Here is a 27505-nt window from a genome sequence, read left to right as displayed (position 1 = left end):
TGGGTTGAAAGAACAGGATGCAAGTGAATCGTGGGCAACCACCCAATGACAACTAACGTCAGCCCCAAGGTGAGTTGACAGCTGGGACAGAGAGAAGGCAGGAGGCCAGCAGAGGAAGAGAAGAATGCCAAGAACAGGACCCCACAAAATCCTACGTTTGGAAGTGAGGGGTAAACAGGAGACAGTGAAGATCGAGTTGCGCGTGGATAACCAGTGACACGGATACAAGGAAAGAGAGAGATCTGGGCAGCAGGTGGCAGGGCAGATCAAGGAGGGAAAGTCGGAGCAAAGGCCTCAGCTCCGCAACTAGGACTCCGCTGCGGGAGCCCTACAAGAAAGCAGTTTCAGCACAAAGGTGAGGGTGGGGCCAGACAAGTGAGTGGGCAGTCAAAGGAGGGAAACCCAGAAGGAAGACATTTGAACACAGCAGCGGGGTGCACCACTATGTTGCCAGACTCCATAGCCATCGCCCCGTGTGCTCTTGAAATGATTTAAAATTAACAAAACCTTGGGGCGCCTGGGTGGCTCAGTTGGTTAAGCATCTGCCTTCAGCTCAGGTCATGATCTCAGGGTCCTGGGATCAAGCTCCACATCCAGCTACCCGCTCAGTGGGGAGTCTGCTTCTCCCTCGCCCTCTGCCTCTGCCCCTACTCATGTGTGCACTCTCTCTCTCTCAAATAAATACATAAAAATCTTTTTAAAAATTTAACAAAAACTATTAATTGAGTTCCTTGGTCACATTAGCCACATTTCACGTGCTCAGTAGTCACATCGTGGCTAGTGATGATCATACTGGACAGCACAGGTACAAAATATTTCCATCATCACAGAAAGTTCTAGTGGACAGAGCTGGGACTCTAGCACAGTTTCTTTTATTATGAGAAGGATGACTTGCGTATATGGTGGGGTGAGAGTTGGGCAGAGTAAGGAGGGACCAAAGAAACTGAATAAAGGGAATAATAGAGCAAGTTCCTACATGAGGCAAGAAAGAAGGAGAAAAGTCCAGAGAATGGAGAGTGTGTAGTTTATGTGGGTCAATTATGGGAGGGGACTTGTAGAGATTTTGTTCCCTCAGAGAAAGAGGAAATAAAGAAGGACAAAGATGAGTAAAGAAAAATGTTTGGCGGGGGAGGCCTGGGTGGCTCAGTCGGTTAAGCGTCTGCTTTAGGATCAGGTCATGATCCCGGAATCCCAGGATCGAGCCCTGCAGCAGGCTCCCTGCTCAGCGGGGAGTCTGCTTCTCCCTCTGCCCCTCACCCTGCTTATGCTCTCTCTCTCTCTCTCTAATAAATAAACAAAATCTTTGAAAGAAAAATGTTTGGGGTGGTGAGGTGGTTACAATGAGAGCTTACATTGAGGCAGAGGGCAGTAAACCAGGATGTGGACATCCTTCATCTCTTCAGTGAAAAAAGGCTATCTGCTGAAAGGAAACTGGAAGTGTAAGGAATGGGAAAATCTGGCACAACCTCTAAAGGAATGCAGTTGAGAGTTAATAAAAGACGGGTTTTTTTTTTTTTTTTTTCATAGAAAAGCAAGACCTAGGTGAAATTAGAGCCAGCATAAATTTGCAGTGGAACCAGTCCACAGGTCTTTGTGACTTTCTCCTGGGTAACTTGGCAGGCTGGGAGAAGAAAAAGTAGATAATGAGGGTGATTTTGGATTGAGGACTGGAATATGAGAAGCCAAATATGTTAAGAATAAAGATTCCAGGATTCCAGACAGAAGAGAAATGCCTGGCAACATCTAGACTCCAAACGGAGAAATGGAGCCACAAAGGGATTGGAACATCAAGCAATTAAGGGACCAGAGTCTTCAATAATGGTTAAAATCCAGTGCTGTAAGTGTTAAGAATCAGCTGAGCAGGCTGAAGTCCAGATCTTGAAGGTGGAAAAAATTCCCAAGACTAAATAAGTCCAAAATGTGAGTGGTTGAAGTAAAGTGGACATTAAGGCCATAGGATTTGATGCTGAAGACGTTGAGGAACTTCAAGGTCAATGAGTTAATAGACCCTCAGCATAAACCCCAAAGGCACGGACAAGAAACAAGGTAGAGAAGAGAACCAAGCTAGTTGCTCGTGTTTATCTGTCTGTTACTTTTTTGTAGCATCAGGGAAGTGCTTGCCAAACCTGGGTGTACATCGGAATCGCCCACAGAACTCTGTTTGCTCTCCCCATCCTCCTTCCTCCTCCTTCTTCTTTTTGGGTTTGTTTTCAAAATAAGGATTTGTAGGTCCTGCCCATCTTGATGACTCTCATTTGGTGTATTTGAGAGAGTCTAAAGACCCACATTTTTCATAATACTCCGGGTGATTCTAAGGAGCCACCAGGTTTGGCAAGCACCGATCCAGAACATAAGAAGGAAGGTACGGGGCACCAGCAGACAGCATGACGTTGTAAACGGAAGACTTTGTTAGTGACGGGTTAATGGTCTGGAAGTGGCACTGAGAAGCAGGAAATCCAATCCCTGCTCTGGTGAGACTGAGACAGGAGAGGGCTATTCTGAGAGAAATTGTTCACTCGGGCTCTGGTGCTACGGGAGGGACAGAAGATGGGCTCGGCTGAGGAAAATGAAAATTCAGAAGTATGGCTGCAGGATGTGAGAAACAAGAGACTGAAAGGCAGGTTTGGAGACACACAGGCCAGTGGCCTACAGAGACAGAAGGTGGACTAGTTTGTCCATGAGGTTTCCAAGTGTAATGATGTGTGATTCATTAAAGATTTGTAGGGCTTAGTGGCTGAATTCCTGCAGTAAGGATTTTTCTGTCTGAATGCTATCAGATTTCTAACATGTAAACCATTAAAGATTATTAAAGCATCAGGTAAACAAGCTTACAGAAGCTTATTCATTAACACTGAAAATGTTTTCTTCCCAACCCACATTTTTTTTTTAAAGATTTTATTTATTTATTTTGAGAGAGAGAGAATGAGAGAGAACACATGAGAGGGGATAGGGTCAGAGGGCAAAGCAGACTCCCTGCCGAGCAGGCAGCCCGATGCGGGACTCAATCCAGGGACTCCAGGATCATGACCTGAGCCGAAGGCAGTCGCCCAACCAACTGAGCCACCCAGGCGCCCCCCAACCCACATTTTTATACAGATGAAATCAGATTGGAATGAACATTAAGGGTGGCTTTAGAGCAGAAAGCCAGAAGAGGCAACCCCAAGGACCCATGAGAGGGACCGGGCATTTCCTCCCTTTCCCCTCCTTGGAATAGGGAAGTTTATGGAATGAGAATATAGAAAGGGGCCTGAGTGTCTTTTTAGCACCAGCTGATGCTAAAAATAGAAGAGGTGTCACAGCCTACTGCGTCTCAGGAGTACCTTCCTCACAGACACACACTCCATGACAAGGCCCCCACCTCAGACACAATGGGCAAACCCTAGGGATGGTTCTCAGTAGAGAATCTATTTACTTTCACCAACCCAACTCCTATTTAAAGAGCAAGCTGCAAATGTTTGCCCCTGTTTCCCAGAGAGCTGCACTTCTGCGGACTCAAACCATTCTCACATTATTTCTGGTTACTCCTATGAAATAATGTCTGTCATTGACATACACAGACTTCAAGATGAGAGCGTGAGCGCAGCCGGGCACGCGCACACACACGCGCGCGCACTCACACACACACACACACACACACACAACCTCGTGCATATTGAAGAAATGACTCACTTAATTTGCTGCTGCCTGCCACTATTGGGTTCTGATTTTACCTGTTCAAATACAAAGTTTCCTATGAGATTAACTCCGGGAAAGAACAACTCGGGAGGCTTAACCCTGATTTTGTTCGTGACTTTTAGAGCACCCAAGAGGTTTTCAGCTGGACATCTTGAGAAGCCACTCTCTGGGCCACCCACGGCTTTCTGTCCATAATCTTCCATAAAACGATGAGATTTCTTGCCACTTTGAGAGCCAATTAATGGAATCCCCTTGTCGAATAAACATGATTAAGTCCTGTGTATCCTGTACCTGCAGAACCATACTTCGGGGCCCTTTCTAACCTCACAGTGCAATGGTACCAACAGCTCTGTGGAACCGCAAAGAGCCCAAGCCTCTCCTTTTAATGCGAGAGGGGTGGGGGGAGGCAGAGAGGTTAACCGGTCCAAGGTCACTCAGCTCTGAGTAGCGGGACGGCTGACTTACCAGCACCCCCTGGCAATCTGTGCACCACCCCAGCTCCCCCCGACAGTCCCTCCCGGCTTCTGTTGCTTTGCTAGCACGCAACTCCCCCCGGCCCCCGCAAAAATGCAATGCCAGTTGCGTTCTGTGCCCAACTTCATCCCCTCGCGTCAGCATGCAGTTAACCCTGTCGCCGGCAGCACGTCACATGGGCCACGCGCAGCTCTCTCTCTGCCCCCCAAGCCTGTCTCCCCGGCGGCTGCCCCAAGGTCACCGGCCGCCCCAGGGAGCGCCCGCCGCCGGCGAGCGGAGCACGTCCGGCCGGGGGCCCGGGGCGCGGCACTCACCGGCGCGGGGGACGGGCGCGCCGCGGCTGCCCATGTCTTCGTCGGCGCGGCTGGGTGCGGCGGCCGCCGGCGCGGGCTGTGCGGGGCGCCCGGCTGCGGGCCCGCGCCGCGGGGAGCGCCGTCCAATCAGCGCGCGCCTGCCGCCTGGCCCGGCGCGCGGCCCGGCCGGGTTCGCGGCTCCCGGGGGGCGCGAGCCGCCGCGCGCCGCGCGAGCCGCTTCCGGGCGCGTTGCCTGGACGCGGTTGCCGTGGCAGCCCGAGCTGGAGGCTTTCCCCGCGCACCCGCGCCCAGCCTGGCGGCGCCGCCCCCCTTCCCCGCGTTCCCACACCCAAAATAGCCTCTCCTCGTCGCTGCTGTTTCCCGCAGAGCTCTCATCCAAGCCGCTCGGAGTTGGCGGGCGGGGATTTCGCTCCCTGGAAAATAAATCCTGTTGTAGGGCTGGTTGACTTGAAGGGAGAGGTGTTGAAAGGGTGCCCGATTAGGATAATAGCCATGGTGCTTGCACTGTGATTCTCTTCAGAGCCCTCACGTTCCTTCTTTACTAAACCTCTTCCCCACACGAAAGCGTTATTTATCTCCCCTCCACCCCTTCCAGATTGGGGAGAAGCTATTTTATGAGGCCACCGTCTGGTAAGCTGCTCGCGCGCTGACGCCCCACCTGTGCAGGTGAACTTAGCCTCGCGGCCGCCAAGTACCATTCAATGAATCACCTCGACAGCCCCCGCTGGGTCCAAGGACCGTGTTGCGCCGCAACAGACACGACGCAAGAAGGAACTGCTGCCACCCCTGTTCTTGACATCCCTTCCTCCTCCCTTCTCCCTCATTCCTCTCCCAGGGCGTCCTAACTCTTTCCACCTTCCTCTCAATTTGGATTCTGAGCAGGATGCACAAGCCGATCCACTCAATTTTGCTTCCTCTGGGTGGGCGGGATTTAAACAGAGTTGGGGACCCCCACCGTTCCCCGCCGCACCGCCTCCAGTTCGTATCTCTTTCGTGTCGCTAGTATTTACCCGGTACAGGCATTCCTGTCTGTCTCTCCCACCAGTCTAAGCCCCTCCAACCCCGGGAAGGGAGCACGACGTGGTAGAAAGACCCTGGGTTGTGGAGTCAGCCTGAGCTGTTTTGGAATCCTCCCTGCATCAGTTTGGAATCCTCCCTTCTGTGTGGTCTTGTATTTTGTGGCTATTTCCACACTTAGAAAACGGGATAATACCCCCCGCACACACACACACATACACACACAAAGGGGTAATACATGGTAGCACTCATTCAATCAACAGTATTGGATGGCTGTCCAATACTAGAATCTATGCTTAGCTCTAAGACACAGTGGTGAAGAAGAAAAAGACAGCTGTCTGCTCTCATAGAGCTTACAGCCTGACACGCAGTAATGAAACAATCACAGACATATGGGAAACTGCCTTTGTAATAGGAGTACATGGCCTTGAGATCTATGATATGGAGATCTGACTAACAGCATCCCTTTATGGCTGCAAAGGCTCAATGATTATTGTTTCCTTTCCTTCCTTAGGTTCCCACTGCCTGGCACATGGTATGCATTCAGTAAATATATATCGAATTGAATCTTGTCATAGTGATACCAGTATCACTCAGTTTCCCAGTGACTTTCATATGTAACTTGTCACTATGTCGGGAAGGATGTACAGGTGTTACTGGAGAGTGCCCATTCAAACCCGGAACCCACCATCAAGAGTCCTGAGAAAGGTTCAAAATGTTTCTTGCTTGTCCTCATTGAGTTGCCCTCCAGTGTGTAAGGCATGCATCTCAGATGGGCACATGAAAGTTCTCTCCGTCTCACTTCCGCTTTCTGCTTACTATTCCACTCTCTTCCTTGGTTCCAGCTCTATCCTGCCACTCCTTGAATCAGAGCCTCAGGACACCCACCGCTTCCTAGGAGGTGGACAGTGGACCCTTATATTCCTCAGAGTAGAGCACCTATGAACCAGGAAAAAACTCCCTGCAGCTGCTTCTGCTGATCTACAAAGCATAATTTTGATGCTCTTTTGCTGCAAGACTCCCTCACTCTCAAGGGTAAAGAAGGGGAGGGGCTGGAAGGGGAAGGGCTCTGGCCACATATATATACCCTTCTATTTAGCCTGACTTTAATTTCCTTCTTAAAAATCATACCAGGGGCACCTGGGTAGTGCAATCAGTTAGGTGTCCGACTTGTTTTACTTTTTCTTTTTTTTTCTTTTTTTAAGAGCAGAGAGAGAGAGAGCGCACAGGAGCCATGGGGAGGGGCAAAGGGAGAGGGGCAAGTAGCCTGATGTGGGGCTGGATCCCAGGACCCTGGGATCATGACCTGAGCAGAAGGCAAATGCTTAACCGACTAAGCCACCCAGGTGCCCCAGCAGGCTACATTTCAAAGAACTATCTATCCAGAATCATTGATCATGGCTCATTACAGGAAATGGATTTTTTTGCTTTACTTTCATTAAAAAACCATGATTTATCAATCACTTTATACTGGCAAAGATTACCAACAATAGTTTCATCACAGAGAACAATTTTATAAAGTTTATGACTGTCATACTCTTCAGCAACCAGTCATTAAATACAAAAAGGTTGTGTAGTATATTGTGATTAGACATTATAGAGATTTTTTTTTTTTTTTTTTTTTTTTAGTGATTTATTGCACAGCCGAATTCTGGTCCTACCTGTGTCTCAACACCACCACTAATCATGAATATATATGATGCACAGGGCATCATTGAGGCCAGCGGACATGCACACCTAGGTAAAGGTCAAAGGCTTGTATGGGTCAAAACTGGTATTTGTGAAAAGGCTAGAATTCAGTTAGGCCAATAATGTGGTGAGCCCCGCAGGACAGAGAAAGAGTTAGCATTTATCTCAGAGTCAGCAATTCTCAACCGAGGCTTGAAATTCAGTGACGTGTCAAGATCCATTGTGAGGTGTGTCACATGGTGTCACACAGTTCTTCACTAATAAAAAAGGTGTCCAAGGATTGACCTGCAAGGAATAGTCCTATGTAGGGACCAGAAAGAGGAAGATGGTTCCCACAAAGCAAACAATGAGGAAAAACCAGAGGAGGGATAGGAACAATGTCAGAGAAGCTGCATGTGGAAAAGTTTAAGGCGACAAGTCCTACAGAAAGCCAAGGAAATTTAGTGAATGGAAAGTCACCAGTGACCTCCACAATTATTTTTCCTTATGAGATTGCTGTGGGTTAAGAAAAGATGGACTCGGGGCGTCTGGGTGGCTCAGTTGCTAAGCGTCTGCCTTCGGCTCAGGTCATAATCCCAGGGTCCTGGGATCGAGTCCCACATCGGGCTCCCTGCTCGGCAGGAAGCCTGCTTCTCCCTCTCCCACTCCCCCTGCCTGTGTTCCCTCTCTCGCTGTGTCTCTCTGTCAAATAAATAAATAAAATCTTTAAAAAAAAAAAAAAAAAGGTGGACTGCTGAAGAAATTCGAGAGCAGGTGTGGGTCACTTTTTAGAGTAGTTGGCAGTAGAGGGAAGACGAGAAATACAATCAATAGGTTTCTAGTGCCAAGTGAACATTTTCAAGATAGGAGGAAAAAGTCTGCCTTTTATATATGCTGTTGCAGTCATGAAGAAATGTAGAACACAATACATCATTTTGTACTAACTCGATCAATTCTACCATTAGGTTCATCACCACCACCTCCATTTCCTTTTTTTACTTTAAGATTTTATTTTTAAGTAATCTCTGCACTCAACATGGAGCTCGAAGAGATCAAGAATCGCACACTTTACCAACTGAGCCAGCCAGGCACCCATTCCCTTTCTTTTAATGTTTCATCAAATAAGAGGAATCTTACATAGAGCAGAAGTGGTGTTCAGACCTTGGGCCTATTTTCTTTTTTTTTTTTTTAAAGATTTTATTTATTTATTTGAGAGAGAGAATGAGACAGAGAGCATGAGAGAGGGGAGGGTCAGAGGGAGAAGCAGACTCCCCACTGAGCAGGGAGCCCGATGCGGGACTCGATCCCGGGACTCCAGGATCATGACCTGAGCTGAAGGCAGCCGCTTAACCGACTGAGCCACCCAGGCATCCTTGGGACTATTTTCTTAATCACCAACTAAAAATATAGGTTAACAATCAGTTAACATGATATATATTATTCTTTATGGCTTTTCTTTGTTGATAATAGTAACATCTTAGAATTAAGGAAATCCCATTTGTACTCTTTTATATGTAAAAATAATGGATTTTTGGGCTCCTGGGTGGCTCAGTCGTTAAGCGTCTGCCTTCAGCTCAGGTCATGATCCCAGGGTTCTGGGATCGAGCCCCGCATCGGGCTCCCTGCTCGGCGGGAAGCCTGCTTCTCCCTCTCCCACTCCCCCTGCTTGTGTTCCTGCTCTCGCTGTCTCTCTCTCTGTCAAATAAATAAATAAAATCTTTTAAAAAAAAATTAAATAAATAAAAATAAAAATAATGGATTTTTCATATGTTTTAAGTAAACTGTAATTGACTTACTTGTTTTTGCTAATAGTTTCCCTTCAGGTATTGGCTAATTCTCTCAAAAATGATGTTTTGTTTGTGAATTTTTTGGTAAATCAATCTCACAAGGATTTTTAAAAGTAACTATAATTAAGGTACAACCAGCAGAGAAGGCATAAAATTTTGGAAGATTCTTCTTAGAGGTGTTAACTTAGGAAGTGTTATTTTTTTTTTTTAAGATTTTATTTATTTATTTGACAGAGAGAGAGTGCGAGCAAGCAGAATGGCGGGGAGGGGGAGGCGGTGGGCAGGAGGGGCAGAGGCAGAGGGAGAGGGAGAAGCAGACTCCCCGCTAAGCAGGGAGCCCGACTGGGGGCGGTTGGGGGGGTTGGGGGGGTTGGGGGGGTTGGGGGGGTGGGCCCAGTCCCAGGATCCTGGGATCATGACCTGAGTAGAAGGCAGATGCTTAACCAACTGAGCCACCCAGGCGCCCCGGAAGTTGCATGCCACAACGGCTCAGCTCAGTGTAGTTCAGCAAACATGTTTATTTACCTTGCAGTAGCTAGTCAGGATACCACAGTTCAAACAATGAAGCCCCACATAAGCTGACACTCTTGCTTCAGCTTCCCTGCTCAGTAGTACGTTATGTATGGGACAGCGATCCTCACAGATAAGAAAATTAAAAGACAACCTTCACTTCTGTTCAACAAGAAAGAAACAATACTCCCTACGTGACAACATGCACAACATACGTGTTACGGTGTACATTACTACACCAAAGCACAGTGAAGCTAAGCAAAGGAAAAATCAGGATTAGCAATCCTGTCCTTCTTTTTTTAAGATTTATTTATTTGAGAGAGAGAGAGACAGAGAGTGAGCGAGCGAGTGCTCTCTCTCTCTCCCTCTCAAAAAAAAGAAAAGAAAAGAAAAAAGAAATTTCATAACTCTAAAGATAAAGAGAGGATCCTAAAATCTTCAAGACTCTAAGAATATCACATACAAAGAATCAGGAGTCAGAATGACATCACACTTCTCAACAGTAATGTGAAATAAGCATCAGTACCTTTAAAATTCTGAGAGAAACTTATTTCCATTGTAGAATTCTACATTCAGCTACACTATCCATCACATCTGAGGGCAAAGGGGCAGAGGGAGAGAGAGTCTCAAGCCGACTCCATGCTTAACTGGGCTTGATCTCACGATCCTGAGATCACAACCTGAGCCGAAACCAAGAGGTGGACGCTTAACCTACTGTACCACCCAGGTGCCCCAGGATTATCAATCCTGTCCTTACAGAATCCTGTCCTTACTGGCCCTGGCCTGGTGGTACAAATAGCCAATGTTTATATGTCAGGCCCTGTACTAAATGCTTTACCTATAGCATTTCATGTCTTCCCTGCAAGAGCCCATGAATAAAACTGAGGCTTAGAGGCATTATATGGCTTGTCCAAGATTCCAAAGCTATTAAGTACTGAAACTGGAATTTGAATATGGGCATCTCAGATGCCACCCTGTACCTTAACCAGGTGCTAGATGGCCTCTCCATGACTACATGAGACTAGAGAGGGAAAAGGCAACACAAACTTAAGTATGTAAAATGTGTGGCACAGTGAGACCTAAATAAGTATTTTTCCTTTTCCCTTTATCTTCCCCCAAGGAAAGCACATATCAAAGAATATGAATAGTACATATTGAAAAATTATTTTGAAAGAGTAAGTTAATTTTAACATTCTATCTCATTTCTTACACCTTTATCCCAGGTCTGTACTAGGAAAAGAGTCAAGATTTAGTGTAATTTTCCAAATGAATCTGATAAAAGAATCTTTAGTTTAAAACATACAGAGCCAAAAATGATTTGGGATTTGAGCATCTTCTTAAATAATGGAACTGAAGCAAGTTCTTTATGAGCACATGTTTGCCAGCAAAAGGTATATAGAGCTCTATACTTTCCAAAAGTCTTAATTAGTAGACATACATATTCTGCACTTAAAATTAATATCATGCAACTGCTTTTTTTTTTTTTTGCAATTGCTCTTAAAAGAGAAATATCAAGTATAATCCTCTTTGTTTCCCCTCCAATATTTGGATACACTTCAATTATTTTCATGCCCATATAACAGATTTCCCAAGGCAATATAAATGGGTTGTAGGATTTTCTATCAGGAGCTGGAGGCCCACATAGTCATGAAATTAAGTTATCATCACTATGGACTCAGGAAATAGCCTTCTCTTCCCCCTTAGAATCATAAATCATAAATCTGACACATTCTTATTTTCCTTAGAAGGCTCCATGCTGTGAGGTTGCTGGAAACTATTGGTATGTGCTTAGGTACATTACTTAACCACTCCTTGACAGTTTCATCATCTGTAAAATGGGGGTAATGTAGTGCCTACCTCACTGGGTTCTAATGGAGATCAAAGGCATCAATTCATGTAAAAAACTTCAAATAACATTTTAGTTACTATTTTAATATTATTTGTTATATCTAATGTCACTTAAATTTTATTTTTAGTATTTTCTCCTAAGACCCAATCAGAAGAGTGGTGGGTAGTCTAATAAATATTGGCTCAAATATTTTATCTAATATATGGAGACAGAATTTGGTAATTAATCTGGTTGACTCGTTCCTCACACTATTACTCATGTTGCTTGTCTTGCAACAATTCTAATTATCCTTCTGGTGTCAGCCACTCCCCAAAACCATCTCTTTCCTTTGCAGGTAGTTATCAAGGTCCTAGTCAAATGTATGTACAGATCCTAGTATCCTAGATCATTTTTGGCTGCACCTAACATGAATTCCAAAGTCTCTCGTCTCTAAGAACAATGAGTGAGATTGTCACAGTATGTCTTCTGCCTTATTTATCTTACTCCTTCCTGCCCCACCTAAATGATTCAACCAAATTAAGTATCCACCCAGGCCTATAAAAAGGGAAAGAGCCCTCTGTATTTGGTGCCATGGGAAAGATGGAAATCGCATCACTGGTCCATCCTCCTTCCTCCCCCTGCCAGTTGAAGTCATTCTCCTCACAATGGACATCTCTGAGGATGAACGTAGCTAGCAATGACTGTGAATCAATGGCCCCTGCTACCAACACCACACAATTATCCGGGCCCTGCCTTCAGTTGTTTGATTTATTCCCATGAACTATATTATAAAGTAAGATTTCAAAGAAGCATCATCAGAACAAGAAAGACTTTCACCTCCCTAGTCCCACCATCTGACCCGGGTTTTGCCCTCTATGATTCTTTTCCTTCACCTGCTACCCTGTTCTTGGCGTCAGGAGTGGATGTGGTCCTGTTCCTGACCAGTATCTGTGCCCACATCTCTTACATCAGAAGTTAGGGCTTAGCCTTTCCAGGCTTATTTTCCCTCAGATCCAGTCACTAGAACGACTAATTAATATTGGTTCAATTATTTTATTTTACACATGGAGACAGAATTTGGTAATTCCAGTACTTTACAGTCAGCGGATCTTTTTGGGAAGGTTTCAATGACAAAAACAAAATTACTGCTAATTCAATGAGTTTAAAACCCAAGTATACCCAGTATCTGACCTTACCATAATCAGTTTGACATTGCTTTTTTCAAGGAAGAGTCTACCTTTTTACTGGGGGAGAAAATAATAATATCTGCCGGAAAACCTCCACAAGAGATATCAGCTTTTCTTTTATTCAGTTTAAAAAGAGAAATTATCAAGTCTTTAAAAATCCTCAACACAGACATTTTTTATGAGCAACATTGAAGGATGGGACAACCAATAAGACTGCCATAGTAAGCCCCCTAAAGTTGTAGATATTATACAAAAAAATTCTTTTTTTTTTTTTAAAGATTTTATTATTTGACAGAGAGACACAGCGAGAGAAGGAACAGAAGCAGTGGGAGTGGGAGAGGGAGAAGCAGGCTTCCTGCGGAGCAGGGAGCCTGATGCGGGGCTCGATCCCAGGACCCTTGGGATCATGACCTGAGCCGAAGGCAGACGCTTAACGACTGAGCCACCCAGGCGCACCCCCCCCCCAAAAAATTCTTATAACTGAAAGACATGAGTATCTAGATTGACTAGAACCAGCAATTATCTGGCTGAGTGACCAAAAAAAGACCATACCAAAGTAACTCATGTTGAAATTTCGTAACACATGGGGCACCTGGGTGGTTCAGTCTGTTAAGCATCCAGCTCTTGGTTTCTGCTCAGGTCATGATCTCAGGGTTGTGAGATCAAGCCCCACATGGGGCTCTACGCTGGGCATCAGCCTGCTTAAGATTCTCTCCCTCTCCTGCTGCCCCTTCTCTCTTTCTCTCTCTCTCTCCCCCCCCAAAAAAAAGAAAAGAAAAGAAAAAAGAAATTTCATAACTCTAAAGATAAAGAGAGGATCCTAAAATCTTCAAGACTCTAAGAATATCACATACAAAGAATCAGGAGTCAGAGTGACATCACACTTCTCAACAGTAGCAGTGAAATAAGCATCAGTACCTTAAAAATTCTGAGAGAAACTTATTTCCATTGTAAAACTCTACACTCAGCTAAACTATCCATCACGTCTGAGGGCAAAATAAAGACATTTTCATACATGCTAATTCCCAAAAGTGTACCCTATATACACTCTTTCTCAGGACTCTACTAAAAAAATGTAAACCATTTTACAAAGTAAACTAAAAAGAAAGAAACATCCACCTTCAAGATAATAGCAAAAAGAATTCTTGGGAATATGACAAAAGGAATCACAGGACTGATGTCCAGCAGGTCTTATAAAGAGCAACCAGTGTAGACTGAAGCAAAAAGTAGAGCACCACAGGGAGGATATGCCCGAGAAAGAAAGAGAGAGAGAAACAGATTACTTAATATGTTTCACCAGAGTGAGGAATTCTAGCTCTGTCAGAATGTTTGTAGATGAATTAGTGGGTGACACAAAAAGAATGAAACCAAAGGCCAAAGAGACAATTGTTAATGCCAGGAATAAAAACCAAAAAGTTGTACGATCATACTTGGCTCACCTGTGAACACTAGATATAATGTAAACATTGACTGTTAGTTTAATCCAAAATTGTTATGTCACTATATTGAGAAGTTTGGGGGAGAAGAAGTGTATATGACAGAAGATAGTTTGAGGCATTTAGGAAAACTAAATCCCCAGGTGCCTGGGTAGCTCAGTCGGTTAAGCGTCTGCCTTCGGCTCAGGTCATGATCCTAGGGTTCTGGGATTGAGTCCCCCATCGGACACCCTGCTCAGAGGAGAGCTTGCTTCTCCCTCCCCTGTTCCCCTTGCTTGTGCTCTCTCTCTCTGTCAAATAAATAAATAAAATCTTTTTAAAAAGTTTAAATAAAAAAAAAAAAGAACAAAAACTAAATCCCCCAAACAAAACAAACACTAAATCCTCATCTTCCATAGTAGGAAGTCAATAATATCTAACAATGAAAGATCAAGAAATATAAGCATATTTGACTTTATAAATTAAGTACATGGGGAGCCTGGGTGGCTCAGTCGGTTAAGCCACTGCCTTCGGCCTAGGTCATGATCCCAGGGTCCTGGGATCAAGCCCTGATTCGCGCTCCTTGCTCAGTGGCGAGCCTGCTTCTCCCTTTCCCTCTGCCTGCCACTCCCTACCCCTTGTGTTCTCTCTCTCTGTGTCAAATAAATAAATAAAATCTTTAAAAAAAAAAAATAAGTACATGTATTCATTTGATGCAAATAAGAAATAAAAGAAAATCCGGACTTATGAGAAAAAAATCTTGAGAGTATTTTAAAAATACATGTACCTTTTATTTTAAAAGTTCTCAGGTTATTTATTTAAGAGTCTTATTACTGCCTTTCTTCCTAGGACATAATTTCTGTATTTCTATTTTGGGCACATTCAAAATGTGTGGTTAGCAAACCATAATTCTTCCATTTGAGAAGGTATTATGAAACCTTTTTAAGGGGACTTAAGGTACTAATTTAAAAAGAAATTTTATTCAAAAAAACCCACATAAACCCATTGACTGCATAGTAAAATGTTCCAAATATATTTTAATAACTCTCTGACAAAAAAAAAAAAATCAGTATATGGCTTTTCCTATCAGCCTTAACTCATTAAAAATAAAATAGTTAAGGGTCGCCTGGGTGGCTCAGTTGGTTGGGCGTCTGCCTTCTGCTTAGGTCATGATCACAGGGTTCCTGGATCGAGCCCCGTGTTGGGGTCCCTGCTCAACAAGGAGTCTGCTTCTCCCTCTCCCTCTGCCTCTCCCCCAGGCTCATTCTCTCTCTCTCTCTGTCAAATAAATAAAATCTTAAAACAAAATAAAATAGTCAAGGTGAACCCTATTTTATTAATACAAAAACATTTTCCAGATACACAGAATATTCATTTAAGGTATGATGTGTGTGTGTATGTGCATGCACATGTGAACTATAATAATGTTTTAAAGCAAGAGAAAAGAAAAGAAAAAAAATCATTTTAGTTAGCTTTTTATAAGCATTATAAACAACAAAAAGCCAGGGGATCTTTTTTTTTCATAACTCAGATAATAGAAATAATTTGCCTGCTGAACATAAATTACATGAATTATCACGTAACAGAAGGACTCTAGGATTCAAAATCAAAAGATTTGGGTTTAAGTTTTGGTTTCCTCTCTTCTTTTACTAACTGAATGATTTGGGGAAGTCCATTTAATATTTTTGAGCCTCAATTTCCTCATCTGTTGAACTGTAGACTGTGTTAGGCAGTATTTTAGGCCAAGGGGATACATTAGTCATTGTGTAGTGTATGGCCTCTTGGAGCTTATATTTTAAATGGGGAAGATAATAAACACACAAGCAAAGCAATTTTATTTTTTATTTTTTAAATATTATTTATTTGAGAGAGAGCAAATGCACTCAAGCATGGGGAGGGGCAGAGGGAGAGAATTTCCAGCAGATTCTCCGCTGAGCACAGAGCCCCATGAGGGGCTGAACTCACAACCCTGAGATCATGACCTGAGACAAATCCAAGAGTCGGTCACTTAACTGACTGAGCCACCCAGGCGCCCCATGAGCAAAGCAATTTTAGATAGAGATGAGGATCATGGAGAAAAGAAAAAAAGCCATAGTGAGCAGCATGGAGCATGGCTACTGTAGAAAGGATGGTTAGCATGGACTTCTCTAAGAAATTGGTATTTGACACATCGAAAGTCAGTTATGTGAAGATTTAGGAGGAGAGAATTGCAGGCAGAAGGAATACCCAGTTAAAGAAGGGTCTTGGCATATATGGGGCATATTTGGGGGTAGGAAGAGGGCTGGTGTGGTCCAAGCTTAGAGAGGAAAGGAGCAGAGTAGTAGATGAATTCAGAAGGCAGTGTGTGCAGGAGCTTTGGTTTTATTTGAGATGAGAACCAAAGGGCAGTGTTAAGTAGAGGAGTAACCTGATCTAATTTCCCCTGCTGGCTGTTTTGAGAATGAATTATACAAGGGCACAAGAGAAAGCAGAGAAACTGGTTTCAAGGTTTTTATAGCAGCAAGGTATGATGATGGCTTGGATTACAATGGTTGTAGGGGAGGTGGCGCCTGGGTGGCTCAGTCGTTAAGCATCTGCCTTCGGCTCAGGTCATGATCCCAGGGTCCTGGGATCGAGCCCCGCATCGGGCTCCCTGCTCAGTGGGAAGCCTGCTTCTCCCTCTCCCCCTCCCCCTGCTTGTGTTCTCTCTCTCGCTGTTTATCTCTCCCTGTCAAATAAATAAAAACAAAATCTTAAAAAAAAAAAATGGTTGTAGGGGAGATGGAGACCAACGGTGGTGGACTGATGTTGGATATAATGTAAAGGCAGAGTTAAGCCAATTTGTCATGAATTAGTTAGAGATGGAGAAAAGAGGAATCAAGGTTGTTGTCATTGTTGTTTTTAATCTGAGCCACTGGGTAAATTATGACGCCATTTATGAAATGAAGAACTCTGTGGGAGGAGCAGGTTTAGGCGCAGAAATCAGGAGCTCAGTTTCAGACATATTAAGTATGGGGTGCCTATTAAATTTCTAAGAAGAAATATCAAGGTGGTAGCTGGAAGTATGAGTCTGAAGTTTGGGGGAGAGTTTGATATCATTTGATTAGCATATAGAAGGTACTTAAAGCCACGGGAATGGATGAGATCATCTAGGGAAGACATACAGATGGGGAATTGTGTGGGTCCTGGAACCAAGCCCTGGAACAGAGCAGGAGGAACCAGATGCCCAGAATCAAGAACCAAGAACCGGGAAAGAAGATTGAGAAGAAGGAGCCGGTGTAGTTGGCAGAGGCCCAAGAAAGTCTGGTGACACCAAAGGCAAAAGAAGAGTTTCAAGGAGGGTGTTGACCCAGGGGACACCTGGGTCAAAGGCTGCTGAAAAGTTTCAGAAGTTAAGGTGCAAAAGGAGAGTGATGGATTTGGCAACATGGAAGCCACTGGTGACCTTCAATGAGGGCTGTTTTCAGCGGAGTGCTGGGGACAGACTCTCTATCGGAGCAGGTTGAGGAAAAGATGGGAGATGAATACAAGAAGCAGTGATAGTAGACAGTGCTTTCCAGGAGTTGTGCAGCAAAGGGAAGCAGAAAAACGGTAGCCAAAAAAAAAAAAAAAAAAGTAGTAAGAAGTCATGAGATGGGGTCAGTGGAGGTTTTTAGTTTTTTGTTGTTGTTGTTTTGTTTTTAAAATAAGACATCGAAGCAGGTTTCCTTTCTGATGGTAGTGATTCAGTAAAGGGAGAGAAACCAGTGATGCAAGAGAAAGGAAGTAATAGTTATAAATCATGATTTTAAAATCTTAATAGGTGAATAAATACAAGTCCCTGAAATTATATGAAAAAATTTCCAGCAAAAACTTAATTCTGGGGCGCCTGGGTGGCTCAGTCAGTTAAGCATCTGCCTTTGGCTCAGGTCATGATCTCCAGGTCCTGGGATCGAGTCCCGCATCAGGCTCCCAGCTCAATGGGGAGTCTGCTTCTGCCTCTCCTGCTTGTGCTCTGTCTGTCTCTCTCTCTTTCAAATGAATAAATAAAATCTTAAAAAAAAAAAAAACCACTCCTTAAATTTGAACAGTTTTGTGAAGATTTCTGCTGTTTGGTTAGCTTCTTCTCAATCCTTGTTTCAAAGTATTTAATCTTCAGTCTGCATGTATCCAATTTTATGCTTGCTGAAAGTTTAACTATCTCCATAATTCATACTTGTCACAAATAATAAGAGTGTGTTCACATGAGATATTATTTTGTTGTGACTAAAAGATCAAGTCCTAGAGTCAGACTGGCTTGGAAAAGCCTCAGCTCTGCCACTTGATACCTGTGTGGCCTCGGGCAAGTGAATTAAAGTCTCTGAGCTTCAGGAGTCTTTTCTATCAAAAGTTGATAATACCTTTTTCATTAGGTTATGAGTCTTAAAGAAGATAATATATTTGAAGTGTCCAGCACATAGTAGGCGTTCCATAAGTAATAGCTGATATTATCACTACTGAATAATAGCAAATCAAAAAACAAAGCGAAAAGATATTCATATAGTTAAAACATTTACAATTGTAAGAGTCAGTAAATTGCCTAGTGAACTCAAGAAGTGACAGAAATGTCTTAAATTAGGCACATAATCTTTGCTCTCACACAGCTTTCAAAAGGTATGCATTCCAAGACAAATAATACATTATATGTTAATAAAAAAAGGTATGCATTAAATATTTTATGAAACTAGGTAGAGGTGGTAGTTGCACAACAGTGTGTATGTCCTAAATCCCACTAAGGTGTACACTTTTCAATGGTTAATTTTAATTTTACTTGAATTTTACCTTTAAAAAAAAAAGTATACATTGAACACATACTATGTGCCTCTACCTTAATTTGTTTATGAAGATATGGCCACAATAAGCTTTCTTTTCCTTTCCCGGCCCGAACATGAAGTTAAAGCAGAGATAGGTAGGTAGGTAGGTAGGTAGGTAGGTAGGTAGATAGATAGATAGATAGATAGATAGATAGATAGATGACAGATAGATAGATAGATAGATAGACAGACAGACAGACAGACAGGGCTTGCTGGTTTAGACACTCTTTCCCCAGAGAAAGAGCTTAAAGATGTCAATACTTTTTCCCAGGCAGGACCAAAAGCTCCAGGTATAGGCCAACAATCAATATAAGATACAGCCAAGCGTCAAAGACCAAGGAGGGCACATTTACAAGCAAGGATTTAGATTGATGTTTTAGACAAAAGAGCAACAATTCAGGAGAGGATCCCGTGAGGTAAGCAAACGGGGAAAGTTGGATGCAGTACCAGGTAGAGCTCCCAGCCAGGAGGGGTTTCCTACTACGCCCCTAAGAAGCAGCTACCCATTTTCCTTCAGAAATCCAGGTGTCCCCCAGTTTGTCTTGTTTTAAAGCTGGGCTGTCAGGCACCTGGGTGGCTCAGTCGTTTAGCGTCTGCCTTCAGCTCAGGTCATGATCCCAGGGTCCTGGGATGGAGCCCACATTGGGCTCTCTGCTCAGCGGGAGGGCTGCTTCTCCCTCTCCTACTCCCCCTGCTTGTGTTGCCTCTCTCTGTCAAAAAATAAATGAAAATCTTTAAAAAAAAAAAAAAAAGCTGGGCTGTCTAGGACTTAAGGACGTTTCTGACCTCCAGTGATGGGGACCACATCTGCTCCCACACAATAACTTTGGCCAAGCTCTCAGGGACCTGCCATTCACTGATCCCCAGTTCTCCCTAGAACACTGCTACCCAAAGTGCGGTCTGTGGACCAGGACCCCGGCACCACTTCTGTGTTAAAATGCATATTCACAGGTCCGGCAGCAGATCCATGAAACAGAATCTGCCTTTTAACAAGATCCTTAGTAGATCTGTATGCATATTAAAGAAAAAGAAGCATTCACCTAGAGAACATGACCGCACCAGAACCTGGCAAAGAGCCTTCCTTGTGTTCTTCACTGGATAAGAAAGAGTGGCTCAGGAGATAGAAACCCTCAGCATTGGAATCATCGGAAAAAATCTGGAATTTTGTGTTCTAAAAGAATCCCAGGAATGCCTTGCCATTTGGAATTTATAAGGAATATCTATTTGGTTATAAAATAAATCATATAAACAACCAGGAAGAAATATGATTAAAAGGAAGAAACAAAAGGGAAAATTCTCTCTAGGCTGGTACTCAGTTTGCAACATATGCAACAGATATTCAGTACGAAACATGTTTATTTTTCCATTAAACTCAGCTGTCCTAATTCAAGAGAGCCTCCAAAAATATCAGTTGCTATTTAGCTTCCCTCAGTTAAGAGTTGTTTAATTTTTTTTAGACAATATGAAGTGAATTCTCATCACTGCAGGAAGGAGAGCAGAGCACCATAAAGCCACAGAAGGATGTCCCCACCTACACATGGTCACAGTGGCAATGACTAGCCAACACTGTGACTCTGTGACTAAAGGCATGTCCTGGTCATATAAACTTACAGGGCTATGACGGGGATTGCCAGAATCAGCATTAGAAGCTGCAGAGAGGCAAAGGGCTTATATTTGCTTTTTGCATTTCTTTTTTTTTTTTTTTAAAGATTTTATTTATTTGACAGAGAGAGAGAGACAGCGAGAGAGGGAACACAAGCAGGAGGAGCAGGAGAGGGAGAAGCAGGCTTCTCACCGACCAGGGAGCCCGATGTGAGGGCTCAATGTGGGGGCTCGATCCCAGGACCCCGGGATGATGACCTGAGCCGAAGGCAGATGCTTAATGACTGAGCCACCCAGGCGCCCCTGCTTTTTGCATTTCAATTTCTCAGCAGGAACATTTTTGTCCTCCTTCTTAGATGGCAGTCCCTAAGGAGTGAGTCTCCAATTTTATCCTGCAATGGATTTTCTAGGCCATCATTCTAGGTAAACTCTCTGTGAATCAATCAAGCATACACCCGGCACTAGCTCCGAGTCTGGCTCTGCCCTGCGGAGTGTGAAGAGAAAAGGGGTCTGGGTAGTGAGACCCAAAATATATTGAAGTTGCATGATCCCTGGCCGTGAGAGGTTTCTTGTCTTACTGGGCAGAGTTTAAAAAACAAACAAACATGGGGCGCCTGGGTGGCTCAGTTGGTTAAGCAACTGCCTTCGGCTCAGGTCATGATCCTGGAGTCCCTGGATCGAGTCCCTGGATCGAGTCCCGCATCGGGCTCCCTGCTCGGCGGGGAGCCTGCTTCTCCCTCTGACCCTCCCCCCTCTCATGTGCTCTCTCTCTCTCATTCTCTCTGTCTCAAATAAATAAATAAAATCTTAAAAAAAAAAAAAAACGAAAAAACAAACAAACAGGAAGTCACTGGGAAGAAATGAAAGACACAGTAATAAACTGGTAAATTATATGGTTGAAACTTTGAGTGCTATAGAAGGTCAGAAAAGAATGAGTTCTTTTTCTCTGAAAAGAGGAGAGGAAAGCTTAAAATGGGCCCTGGTGAATGTGTGGTATTTCAACACATGGAAAAGGGATTAGGGGCAGTTCCTAGAAAGATAAAAGGGAGAGCAAGGGCATAAAGGTGAGAATCACTTAATATCTCTTAATCTTACTGTCCACTTCCCTAAAAGGGAAGAGGAATAATAGTATTTGCTCTGGTTGACTGACAGATTTGTAAGAGAATGAAATAAGATGGTGTCTGTAAAGGTTTGATCATCTGAAGAGTTAATCAAACTGATGAAAAGGATTTCACTGATTTAAAAATCAGAGTATCAGCTTCCAATTTTACAAGTGAAGGTAAAACCATGGGTGACTTGGTTGGTTAAGGGGCCGTCTCTTGGTTTCAGCTCAGGTCATGATCTCAGGGTCCTGGGATCAAGCCCCGCGTTGGGCTCCACCTCAGCCGGGAGTCTGCTTGGGATTCTCTCTCTCCCTCTGTCTCTCCCCCAACTCACAAGCACTCTCTCTCTCTCTCAAATAAATCTAAAAACAAACAAACAAACAAACAAACACGAAAGATTTGTATCAGTCTTCTGCATAAGATTCTCCCTACAGTCTATTCCAAAACCAAATTTCAGATCAAAAGGATAATGATAATCACAGTAATCCTGGCCACCATCTATTGTACATGCCAGTGTTCGGGAACACGTGGCCTTGTTCTGTTCTTTGCTCACATGGCCTTGTTGGTTCCTCACAGCAGTCCTGTGAGAAGGAAACATCACCCCCACTGTGCATGAGCCTGGCTTCACAGCTAATAAGTGATGGAGCCTCTAAACTCATGCCTGACTGGTTTCAAAGACCAACCTCTTACTCCTATGTTACCAGGTTTGAAAAAGGAATCAGAGCAAGAAAAATTGTCCAATAAGGGTTTTCCTACCATGCCTAGTATTCACATGAACAACATTTGGAGGTGAGTACATGAACAGAAGTGAACATTGTACCAGCCTTGACAAGCACTTTTGCAACTTTGGTTGAAATAATTCCAACATCCCCTAAGCTCTTCTAAGCTTTCGTAACTCACCATTAGAAGAGACTCCAGAAAGATCATAAAACCAACCTGCTTACCGCTGAAAATTTGAGAGTATCGTTTTCTGAAAGGGGAAAGGTAGGGTCACAGCTAATGATTTTGATGGGTTGTAAAAATCAGTTCAGATAAATTACGTCCAAGGCATCTCTTTTCTCCATACGATAGATTGCCTGCTGCCACTGTTCATTGCTTCACCTCTGCAGCTAGTCTGTCAGCTATGACGTTCAGTTGGTTCCCTAGATGAGGAAAAAAGTGTCCGCTTGCTTGATGCATTCCTGGTAAAATAGAATGAACATTTTGTCTTTTTTTTTTTTTACATGGCTATATTAATCATAGAGTAAGTTTAACACTTAGAGCTTGAGAAGGCAACATGAAGAAAATCAAGTTAATATAAAAGGGGAGATGACAGGTTGGGATGGTATTCAAGCCACTGACTCAGCATCCCCAGACTCTGGGAAGGAGCAAATCGGGATGCTGGAGAGCACAGCCTGGTTATTCAGCACCCATCCATCTGGACCTTCAGCGAGCTGAACTCATTTTCTATCTATAGAGTCTCTCCTTTTGATTTTCCTTTAAGTTGTTTCCCAGGATTCTTACCGGGTAACGATGGAAGATCCCCGGCTTCATCACACACTCCCCCACCCCTCATCAGTCTCTTGAATGATTCTGAGCACATCACCTGGGAGAGACACATCTGCAGAAGTCTAGGACAGTGGTTTCCAAACTCTTTAGCTGCTTACCTGCAGAAAGAATTTTGGAAAACTACACACCCACATGTACATTTTAAAGTTGTTATCTAAAATTTTTCACCAGATGTGCAAATAGTTGGAAAAGATATGATTGCTGGCACAATAATATTGTAAAATTCAACTGTTCCAACACACTTTGGAATGATTCCAATATCTTCTAAGCACTACAGCTATTTGAAATGTACCCAGCAGGGTCATCATGAAGACTCAAGGACTTAACAGATGCAGTGTCCTGCACATGATATGTGCTATGTATTTGTTGTGTATACGGGTGTATGGAGAGAGAGAGAGAGAGAGGGATGGCCAGGGGTGGCAAGATGCTGGCTGTAAGTCCTAGAAGGGATTGTAGCAGATGACGTAGATGCCCCATGCCACATCCCCTCGGCTCAGGTTTGAGTCTGCCCACAGCTGTGGGTCACAGATTCTGCCATGCTGAAGACTTTACACCTCAAATGATGTGTCTCTCTGCTTCCCAGCCAGAGGGCTTTGTGTGGCACAAAGGAATTTGCTACACCCTGTCGCCTAGGCACAACATGGAACTGAGGCAGTTGACTCCCTCAGGAATAAGCCTCAATCTAAGGGGACAGGAAGCATTGGGAAAAAGAGCCCCAGTCCCCCATCCTCTGGTGAGACAACTGCGGAGCTTGTACTATTTCCCAGACCATCCCCAGTAGAACTGAGCCCCTGCGGCCTGCTTCTTAAAGCACACATTATTGCTGTTTTTCCTTTTCCTCTCTTTTTCAAAGTAAATAAGTAGTGTGTTTTTTTTTTTAATGTCTCAGAAAAGCAGCCCCATGGTATAGCCGGGCAGTGTTCCTGGCTGCGTGCTCCAGAGCCTGGTCTGTGGGCCTCCCAGATTCTATAAGCTTCTGAATGTCCCTTTGTAAATCCATTTCTGCTTAAAGACAAATCTTTGGGGGGTGCCTGGGGGCTCAGTCGGTTAGGAGTCTGACTCTTGATTCCTGCTCAGGTCAAGATCTCAGGGTTGCGGGATCGAGCCTCGTGTTGGACTCTGCACTCAGCAGGGAGTCTGCTTGAGATTCTTTCTCCCTCTCCCTTTTCCCCTCTCCCCACTTGCGCTCACGCACTCCCCCTCTCTCTCTTTTTCTCAAATAAATAAACTTTAAAAAAAAACCCCAAATCTTTGGCATTGAATGTGTTTAGTACAAGAGATACGAGAGAGGTTCTGATGGGGACAAGCTGCCACTCCAGGACAGCTAAACACTCCTCCGTCTCTCCAACTATTACTACTGCTGCCATAAAGCAAGCACCATGAATTTGGTGGCTTATAATGGCACAATTTTATTACCTTACAGTTCTGTGGTTCAGGGGTCCAATATTGGTCTCACGGGGCAAAAAGGAAGGTGTTGGCAGGACTGTGTTTCTCTTTGGAGGCCCCAGAAAAGGCTCCTTTTCCTTTTCTTCTCCAGCTTTTAGAGACTGCCTGCAGTCTGGGGCATGTGGCGCCTTCCTCCCTCTGCAAAGCCAGCAACAGTGGGTCAAGTCCTATTCAGATGGCATCTCTCTGATCCTCTCTGCCTTCCTCTGCCACCTCTAAGGACTCCTGTGATTAGATGGGCCCCCTCTCATGATCACCTGTTTGGCAAACTTAATTGCATCTGCACCTGTGACCCCCCTTTGCCATGTGAGGTAACACAGTCACAAGGTCCAGGGTCAGGATGGACATCTTTGGGAAAGCCATTTTTCTACCTGTCAGAGCCTTACAAGTGTTGACCCCCATCTCTCCCTTCTCTCTGTAATAGAAACACCTGGAAAGAAGTTGTTTGCAGGCCATTTCTTGGTGAATGGAGATAACCGCCTACCGATGGCTTAAACAGAACAATTTTTTTTTTTTTAAGATTTTATTCTTTTGAGAGAGAGAGAGAGAGAGAGAGAGGGAGAGTGCACATAAGCATGGAGAGCAGCAGAGGGAGAGGGAGAAGCAGGCTCCCCGCTGAGCAGGGACTCAATCCCAGGACCCTGGGATTATGAGCTAAGCTGAAGGCAGATGCTTAACCGACTGAGCCACCCAGGTGCCCCTTCAGCAGGAACTCTTGCATGCAAATAAAGGACAGCTAGCAATGGCTTAGAACTCTGCCAATTTAGGCTTCAGTGGAGAGACTTTTATCTGTTCCCACATTTATGCCCCCTAAGAAATGACCTATTCATTCCCAGGTTCACGAGTTGTAACAGAGGTCTTTAAAATGCCATCTTGACTCAGTTTTGAGCGCCTGGCTAGAGGCCAGTCGGTTCCCCTTCTTGAACAGACAATTATGTCCACACCCCAACCACCTCCCTTACTGGATTCTCACACTCCCGACCCACTGTCTAGCCTCCTTCATCACCCCAGGGCCAAGGGCCAGACAAGGAGGGACAACCCCTATGCCCCGGGCCACCTGACATTATCCAAATTAACTAATCCTAAACTTCTTAGCCTACCTCACCTGTCCCTTCCGGCGGAAACCACAACAAGGTGCCTGCCTACGTTCCCCTTTCTCTCTCTGCCTCGTGACTGACCCCGGTGCTTCCCCTGAGTGGCCCTGGGAGGCGGGCTGTTTCTCCCTGGAGAGCTGTGGGTGTGACACTCTTTCCGGTTGCTCTCTCTTGGTTTGAGTCTGACCTGACCCAAGGTAATATGGTTTAAACACAGGGTAAGCGTGTTTAGTTGGTTTTTCTCACTTTTAAATTTTTGATTGGTTTTTCTCTCTGCAAAGGGCTCAGGGAAGGACCTTATCAACAGGTTCAAGGCTAATTTTAATGCCAACAGAGGAAAGTACAGAAAGGCCCCAGGTGATTCTGCTGAGGGCACCCCTTGGATGCCCAGAGACCCCCCTGCCGGGCCACTGTGGGGCAGGTGGCAGCAGAGAAAGTTCAGGGAAGGGTAGCCCTTAACACTGTGTCTTTGGAACTGTCTCTTGATTGTTCTGGGAACCAGCCTCAGGGATGGGAACCTGAATTCAGACTGGAAGAAACAGCTTCCCTTTCACCTAGGAAAAACACAAAGCACTGTATTCCTCTGGTGGGGGGGAGGTGATCTCCCCTCTGTGAGGGATAGAGGGGAGCAACTTGAGCTCCACCGTGTCTGTCCCCTGTGCTGAAGGCAAAATTGTAGCACAAGAGCACCTGGCTCCGGGGGTCCCAAGCAGATGCGACAAAATCCAGAGGCAGAGAGATGAGCGGTGGCGAAACCAGAAAGGAATTTATTTCACCGAGGCCAGCACCAGGAGGACAGCGGACTAGCATCTCGAAGACCTTCAAAGTTCCGAAGACACTTGCAGGCTTATGTAAGGAGAGAGTGGGACAGAGGCTGGTGGGTACGTGCAGTGGGCAGTACAGGTCAGGTGGAGCCTCATCTCGGGGTCAATCACAGGCTGGCTCAGGGCAGTCCTATCGGCTCGAGGGGGTAGTTTTGGTTCCCCTCAAGGGATGCTTTGCCTGAGGGGTCTTTTGCCTGAGTTAAGAGAGAAGCTAGAAAGGGCTCCTGGCTGGCTGAGGCAGTGGAGCCTGAGCTGCTTGATCTTGGGATCGTGAGTTCAAGCCCCACGTTGGGCCTGGAGCTACTTTTTAAAAAAAAGGTAAGCAGGAAAGAACGCCCATCAATTAGTACCTCGTGAGGCCAACATGGCGTAGTTGAAGTCCTCCTCCGAAGTGGTGCAGTTGTGTTGAGTCTGTTGAGTTTGAGGACAGCTGTAGAAACTCTAATTAATACTCTGAGTAATCTCCTTCTGCGGTTGTGCTCCCAGCTGAATTGTTTGCATACTTTTTTTGGTGGGAACCCCACTGGTCTCTGCTGGAAGATGCACACGTGACACTTTGTTGCTGTTGTGAATCGAGGTCCATCCTGTTTCTCCTTCCAGTTCTTGGAGTCCAGCTCTGGGCACCCCACAGCCTCACATGGAAAGAACCTCCCTGCAGTCCCAGCGACTGTGCCCAAAGCAAATCTCAGCCTGTGCTCTGTCCACACTCCTCCCTGACCTGGGTGGACTGAGATCTGAGTTCATTCATTCAGCAAAACCCAAGAATAAAGTAACTGTAAAGCTAATATAATTCACATAACTGTCAAAAGCAAAATGAATATGTATGAATTGAATATAAATATTTGTATGAATATGCTGTAAAATATCATTGTAAAATAAAATGAAGTGTAACATCCACACTCAAGAAATACCTGTTGCTTGAGTTTAAATGCAGTATTGCCCACCCCCCCTTAAGGTGGGGCTTGAACTCCCAACACTGAGATCAAGAGTTGCCTGCTCTACCAACTGAGCCAGCCAGGGGCCCCTCACTCCTAGGTTTTGGGTTTTTTTTAAAGATTTTATTTATTTATTTGACAGAGAGAGACACAGTGAGAGAGGAACACAAGCAGGGGGAGTGGAAGAGGGAGAGGCAGGCCTCCCGCTGAGCGGGGAGCCCGATGCGGGGCTCGATGCGGGGCTCGATGCGGGGCTCGATGCGGGGC

General features: G+C 44.6%; 1 protein-coding gene across 2 annotated transcripts in view; it reads right to left on the bottom strand.

Annotated features, from left to right (window-relative positions):
- The window catches only part of FAM81A (family with sequence similarity 81 member A), a 129751-nt gene that overhangs the window by 75990 nt on the left and 26256 nt on the right, over window positions 1-27505 (bottom strand). The window contains exon 1 of one of the 2 annotated variants that reach the window (XM_034994726.1): window positions 4464-4538. The exons of the other annotated variant lie outside the window; for it this stretch is intronic. The gene's annotated coding sequence lies outside the window, so the exon portion shown is untranslated. Of the gene's footprint in view, window positions 1-4463; window positions 4539-27505 lie in introns of those variants that run through there. 2 annotated transcript variants of the gene reach the window in all.

Source organism: Mirounga leonina, unplaced genomic scaffold (assembly GCF_011800145.1).
Source record: "Mirounga leonina isolate KUSES-001 unplaced genomic scaffold, KU_Mleo_1.0 Mir_91, whole genome shotgun sequence".
NCBI classification, from domain to species: Eukaryota; Metazoa; Chordata; class Mammalia; order Carnivora; family Phocidae; genus Mirounga; species Mirounga leonina.
This window is presented reverse-complemented; position numbering and strand designations above follow the sequence as displayed.